The sequence below is a fragment of the Balaenoptera borealis genome (assembly GCF_965194805.1).
Source record: "Balaenoptera borealis genome assembly, chromosome: 16".
Lineage (NCBI taxonomy): Eukaryota > Metazoa > Chordata > Mammalia > Artiodactyla > Balaenopteridae > Balaenoptera > Balaenoptera borealis.
In genome coordinates this window covers 82,293,903-82,301,582 of record NC_138872.1, presented here as the reverse complement: position 1 = coordinate 82,301,582, position 7,680 = coordinate 82,293,903, and positions in this window count along the sequence as shown.

Here is a 7,680-nt window from a genome sequence, read left to right as displayed (position 1 = left end):
AGAAAAATCTCAAGTAAACAATCTAACCTTACACCTAAAGAAACTAGAGAAAGAAGAACAAACAAAACCCAAAGTTAGCAGAAGGAAAGAAATCATAAAGATCAGAGCAGAAATAAATGAAATAGAAACAAAGAAAACAATAGCAAATATCAATAAAACTAAAAGCTGGTTCTTTGAGAAGAAAAAAAAAAATCGATAAGCCATTAGCCAGACTCATCAAGAAAAAGAGGGAGAGGACTCAAATCAATAAAATCAGAAATGAAAAAGGAGAAGTTACAACAGACACTGCAGAAATACAAAGCATCCTAAGAGACTACTACAAGCAACTTTATGCCAATAAAATGGACAACCTGGAAGAAATGGACAAATTCTTAGAAAGGTATAACCTTCCAAGACTGAACCAGGAAGAAACAGAAAATATGAACAGACCAATCACAAGCAATGAAGTTGAAACTGTGATTAAAAATCTTCCAACAAACAAAAGTCCAGGACCAGATGGCTTCACAGGTGAATTCTATCAAACATTTAGAGAAGAGCTAACACCTATCCTTCTCAAACTCTTCCAAAAAATTGCAGAGGAAGGAACACTCCCAAACTCATTCTATGAGGCCACCATCACCCTGATACCAAAACCGGACAAAGACACTACAAAGAAAGAAAATTACAGACCGATATCACTGATGAATATAGATGCAAAAATCCTCAACAAAATACTAGCAAACAGAATCCAACAACACATTAAAAGGATCATACACCACGATCAAGTGGGATTTATCCCAGGGATGCAAGGATTCTTCAATGTACGCAAATCAATCAATGTGATACACCATATTAACAAACTGAAGAAGAAAAACCATATGATCATCTCAATAGATGCAGAAAAAGCTTTTGACAAAATTCAACACCCATTTATGATAAAAACTCTCCAGAAAGTGGGCATAGAGGGAACCTACCTCAACATAATAAAGGCCATATATGACAAACCCAAAAAAAAAAAAAAAAAAAACTACACAGAATGTATGAAACAACAGTTTAAGACACTGGACATCAGACAAAATAGGACAGTGATCCTTGAGAGCTGGGGGAAAATGAGATGAGCCCTACAGTTGTCTCATATTATTGTCTTGAGAGTTTTCAGGCTGCAGTGTCGGGAGGAAGAAACCAGATAAAGCCAAACCACCTCCCTAAGTTGAGGAGATAAAGTTGAGAAGATAAAGTTGAGAGTCTAGGGGAGATCAAGCTTACAGGAATTTGCAGGGCAGAGTAATGGAGAGAAAAAAGTTGCACAGAGAGACAAACCCAGACATGTGCAAGAGCTCTCCCTTGGGTATTTAGCAGAGTATTATTCAGCACATGTGCTTCATGAAACCACTCAAGGCTAGGGAAAAGAACTACCTTGACCTGGACCTGAGCCAGGCCAGGAACAGTGCCCGTTCCCACCAGCCAAACTGGAAAACCAGTCTGGAGTACTGGGTGTAATACTCAGAAGGGTCTTGCCTCAGTAGTGAGGAGTAATTGGACCTAGACTAAACCCTGCTATAGTTCTGCCTAACAAATCCTAAAAGCAAAATCCAAAAGGATCAGATTCCCAATGACTGCATTCCAAAACAAAGCTCAAGAATATTTATAGGAATACAAAAATATCCAGCACACTAGATAAAATTTACAATGTCTGGCATTCAATAAAAAATAACTAGGCATGCAATTAAATATAATGAATAGAAAAATCAGTGACTTGAAGTCTACTCAGAACTGATACTCAATAGACAATTTGAGGTATTTTATTGATTATGTTGGTTAGATCAGACAGAATTAGAAGACAAAGGGAGTTCCCTGGTGGCCTAGTGGTTAGGATTCCAGGCTTTCACTGCCGTAGCCCCGGGCTCAATCCCTGGTTGAGGAACTGAGATCCCATGAGCCATGAGGCACAGACAAAAAAAAAAAAAAAAAAGACAAGACATTAAAACATTTATTACAACATATTCCATATGTTCAAAATTCTAGAGGAAAGATTAAACACGTTAATAAAGACAAAGAAGATAAAACAAACACACACGAGTTTCTAGAGTTGAAAACTAGTGTCTGAAATGAAAAACACACAGAGGAATTAGCAGCAGATTGGACATTGCAAAAGAAAATATTGATTCATGAGGACACAGCAATAGAAACTATCAAAAATAAAACAAAATAGGAAAAAAATCTAAAAAATTAATGAACAGAGTATCTGAGCTTTAGAAAAACCTCAAATGGCCTAATATATACGTATAATTGGATTACTGGAAGAGAGGAGACAGAAAGGACAGAGAAAATATTTGAAGAAATAATAGAACACTATTAACTAATGACCTAATTGAGAACACTCCACTCAACAAAAGAATAATACACATCCTTCAAGTGCATATGAAACATTTATCAAGATAGACCATATTCTGGGCCATAATAAGAGTATAAATAAATTTAGAATTTAAGTCATGCAAAGTATTTTCTCAGAACACAACAGAATTCGAAATCATAAGAGAAAGATCTCCAGAAAAATCCCAAATATTTGGGAACTAAATAGCATACTTCTAAATAACTCATATCAAAGGATAAGTCAAAAGAGAAATAAGGGGGTATTTTGTTTAAAACACTTTGAGGTATGATTGACATACAAAAAGCTGTACACATTTAAGAAGTAAAACTTGATAAGTTTGCAGATAAGTGCACATTCATGAAACCATCACCATAATCTATGCCATAAACATACCCATCACCTACAAAATTTCCTCCTGCCTTATTATTTTTTTGTGTGATAAGAACACTTAACGTAATATCTCCCTCTTAGCAAATTTATACACAATACAGTATTGTTAATTACAGGATCTGTGCTGTACAGATCTCTAGGACTTACTCATCTTGTATAACTGACACTGTACATTTTGACTAATCCTCCCCATTTCTCCTTCCCTCAGCCCCTTGCAACCACCATTCTAATCTCTACTTCTATGAGGTAGACTATTTAAGATTTGTTACGTAAGCGATATAGCGTAGTATTTGTCCTTCTGTGTCCGGCTTATTTCACTTAGCTGATGTCCTCCAGGTGCATCCATATTGTCACAAATGGCAGGATTTCCTTTTTTTGTAAGGCTGAATAATATTTCATTGTATGTACATGCCACATTTTCTTTATCCATTCACCTGATAATGGATAATGGATAATGGTTGCTCCCATGTCTTAGCTATTGTGAATAATGCTGCAATGAACATGTGAGTGCAGGTATATCTTTGAGGTACTGATTTCAAGTCCTTTGGATATGTAGTCAGAAGTGGGTTTGCTAGATCATATGGTAGTTTTATTTTTAATTTTTTGAGGAACCTCCATACTGTTTGTCATAATCTTTTGTTCTCTTGATGATAGCCATCCAAACAAGTGTGAGTTTTATGGTTTTGATTTGCATTTCCCTCATGATTAGTCATGTTGAGCATATTTTAACCATTGGCCATTTGTATGTCTTCGTTGGAAAAATGTCTATTCAGATCCTTTGCCCATCCTTAATAGGGTCATTTAATATTTGGTATTGAATTGTAGGAATTCCTTATGTATTTTGGTTATTAACCCTTTATCAGATTATGCTTTGCAAATATTTTCTCCCATTCTGTAGGTTGCCTTTTCATTTTGTTGATTATTTCCTTTGCTGTGCAGAAGCTTTTTAGTTTGATGTAATCCCGCTTGTTTATTTTTGCTCTTGTTGCCTGTGCTTCTGGTGTCATATTCAAGAAATCATTGCCAAGGCCAATTTCAAGCTTTTTCTCTGTGTTTTCTTCTTAGGGGTTTTATACTTTTGGGTCTTACATTTAAATACTTAAACCATTTTGAGTTGATTTTTGTGTATGGTGTGTGATAAGGATTCGACTTCATTCTTTTGTATGTGGATATCCAGTTTTCCAAAAGCCACTTATTGAAAAGCCTTTTAATTTCCCCATTGTGTTGAAGAATAGTTAACCAAAATGTCAAATTTAAAATTATTTTTAAAGGAGGTGTAGCTCTTTAAAGAGCCAATAGCTGAAATAAAATAAACTTTTAATATATTCTATTAAACCAAAAGAGGGCAAGAAAAGAGTAATAGAGAAAAAACAGAAAGGGCAAATTTTTTAAAAGCAAGTTGATAGATTTAAACTCAAAGATATCAATTTTCATTAAGTATAAATGGACTAAAGTCTTTCACTACACATGAAGTGACATATTGTTTGAAGGTAGATTCAGATCAAAAGCCAGAGATTTTTACAGTGGATAAAGAAGCAAGACCTGAAAGGGTGTGCATCATGCTAAATGAGAAACCAAAAATGAGATCATCTGTCAGCAAGCATTCTGTAGGTCTACACCATGACACCAATAATGGCAAAACTGTGAGGAAGAACAGATAAGATATACTTTCAAGTTTATTCAGAGGACCATGATCCTTTCGACTCTGGAAATCTTTCCCACTTCAGAATCACCTGTCTCCTGCATTCTTTCTCTTAGACTTGAAATGAGCCCAGGTTACCAAGAATTAAAGGCTGGACTCCCAGCATCCAGACTCCAGAGCAGCTCTGATTTTCTCTCTTTCCTGAGAGTCTCTGTTGGCTGCCTGAATGTAGTCTATCTTCTAAGTCATCAGCATGGATATTCTATGACAAACAGCTTTCCAAAATTTCTTATGATTCTTCAGTTACCTGGATTTCTTCATCGTATCTCCTTTCCACTTTTTTTTTTAAATAAATTTATTTATTTTATTTATTTATTTTTGGCTGCGTTGGGTCTTCATTGCTGCACGTGGGCTTTCTCTAGTTGTGGTGAGTGAGGGCTACTCTTCGTTGCAGTGCACGGGCTTCTCATTGCAGTGGCTTCGCTTGTTGTGGAGCACGGGCTCTAGGCACGCGGGCTTCGGTAGCTGTGGCTCGCCAGCTCTAGAGCGCAGGCTCAGTAGTTGTGGCGCACGGACTTAGTTGCTCCACAGCATGTGGGATCTTCCTGGACCAGGGCTTGAACCCATGTCCCCTGCGTTGGCAGGCGGATTCTTAACTACCGTGCCACCAGGGAAGCCCCACTTTTTTTTTTTTTTTTTTTTTTTTTGGTCATTTCATACCACCTTAACACTTTTCAACATACCAGAAGAAGACATTTAAAGCAAATAAGTGTTTAAAGCATTGATAGTAACAATGTATTGGGTGTTTATTGCATACCTAAAAGTGAAATGTATGATAAAAATGGAACAAGGACTGGGAATCAAGATCGCACTGTTATCAAGTCTTTCACCACACATGAAATAACATACTATTTGAAGGTAGATTCAGATTTTTCAAAATGTACATTGTAAACTCTATGGCAATGACTCAAAAGTTTTTAAAAGAAGTACGAATAATAAGTATATAAGATAAAATTAATTTCGTTTTTTAAATAATAAAACTAGAGAAGGCAGAAAAAAGAAACAGAGGAAATGAAACTAATAGAAAACAGCTAGCAAGATGGTGTATTTTAATCCAACTATACACAGTAACTTTAAAGGTGAGTGGATTAAGAATAACTGTTAAGAACTGTTTAGAAAAACAGCAAGAACCAACTATATGAGGTTATATTAGTCATGGTTCTTCAGTGAAACAGAACAAATAGATCACTGGCCATTGGCTCACGTGATTGTGGAAGCCAAGAAGTTCCACAATCTGCTGAGAGCTGAAGAACCAGGAAAGCTGGTGGTTTAGTTCAGTCCAAGTCCAAAGGCCTGAGAACCAGGGGAGCTGATGGTGTAAGTTCCAACTGAGGTCCAAAGGCCCAAGGATCAGAGGGCCAATTGTGTAAGTCCCTCCGATTTGAAGGTCCAAGAACCAGGAGCTGAAGTCCAAGTCTGAAAGTCCAAGTCTGAAGGTCCAAGAACCAGGAGCGCCGATGTCCAAGGGCAGAAAAGAAGATGGATATCCCAGCTCAGAGGATAAATTTGCCCTTCTGCCTTTTTGTTCTATTCAGGCTCTCAACTGATTGGATGATGCCTACCTACAATGGTGAGAGAAATCTTCTTCACTCAGTCTATGGATTCAAATGTTAATCTCTTCTGGAAACACCCTCACAGACACCCCAGAGATGTTTTACCAGCTCTCTGGGCACCCCTTAACCCAGTCAAGCTGACACATAAAATTAACCATTACAGAGCTCTATGAGCAACCTATTTTAATATTATAAAAGAATACTTCCAGTTTCAGCTCCAACATGTAAAGAATTTGGAAATCATAACTCACATCCTTACAAGAAAAAGATGAGAAAACTGAAAATTATTGGCTTTTCTTGGGCCCATCAGAGAACTGAGGTTGCACGGCAAATTGCCACCCCAAAATCTGGATAGACAGACAAATCCACAGAGTTGAAGCTGAGATCTGCTTAACAGTGGAAGCAAAATCCACTGGAGCCATAAACTAGTAGGAATACTTAAATGGTAGTTTTGACGAATTGCTGGAGGTTGAGCGTGGGCTAGCTTAAAAGTAAGAAGCTTTGGGGAGCTGCAGTATGGGTGAGCTGCGTATGAGCTGAGTGAAAAGTTGAGAAAGATCGCCTCGTGGCTCTGGCAGGGGGAGGAGGACTAGAAATCATTGGAAAAATGTGGCCAGTGTTTTCCATAGCAAAAGCCTGGTCTCCAGGGGAAAAGACTTCTTTTGTAAAAAACATTTATTTATTTATTTACTTGGCTGCCCCGGGTCTTAGTTGCAGCACGTGGCGCCTTCATTGCCGCATGTGGGATCTTCACTGCAGTATGCAGGATCTTTAGTTGTGGCATGCAGGATCTTTTAGTTGTGAACTGTGTAAGTCAGACTGGGACTTGAACCCACAGGCCAGGACTCGAACCCAGCCAAAACCCAGATTGGGAATTGAACCCACAGTCTTTTAACTGAGATCACACACCTGGTCTCAGGACTTAATGAAGCTCAGTTTCTTGATGTCTCATCGCAGAAAGAATTCAGTGAGAGACAAAGAGATGGGTAAGAAGTGGATTTATTTAGAGAGAAACACACTCCACAGACAGAGTGTGGGCCACTCAGAAGTCAAGAGCAGCACCAGGGTATGGGGTTGTCAGTTTTTATAGGGGTGGGTAATTTCATAGGCTAATGAGTGGGAGGAGCATTCCAGCTATTTTGGGGAAGGGGTGGGGATTTCCAGAAATTGGGCCAGCACCCAATTCCTTATGGTCGGCCTTGGAACTGTCATGGCACCTGTGGGCATGTCATTTAGCATGCTGATGTGCTACCATGAGGCTCAAAGTCTAGTGGAAGTTGACTCATCTGCCATCTTGGACCTATTTGGTTTAATCAGTTTATGTCATGTCATCAGGCTATGTCATTCTTTTAAAGGTTATGCCCTGCCCCCTTCCCTCCTGTTTCAGTTGCAGCATGTGGGATCTAGTTCCCTGACCAGGGATCAAACCCAGGCCCCCTGCATTGGGAGCACAGAGTCTTAGTCACTGGACCACCAGGGAAGTCCCTATCCAGGGGAAAAGACTTTAGCAGAACCTTATCCAGGGCCACAGAATGTGGGTGGCTTATAGCACCAATGCATGTACCCACCAACTCTGGGGGCTAGAAGGGACAAGCTAGACTGAAATCTGAGATGGCCAAGATCACCTCAAGAAAGTGCAGGCTAAACAGTGGTTGCCAAACTATCTTCTGGGGAGTCTTCAA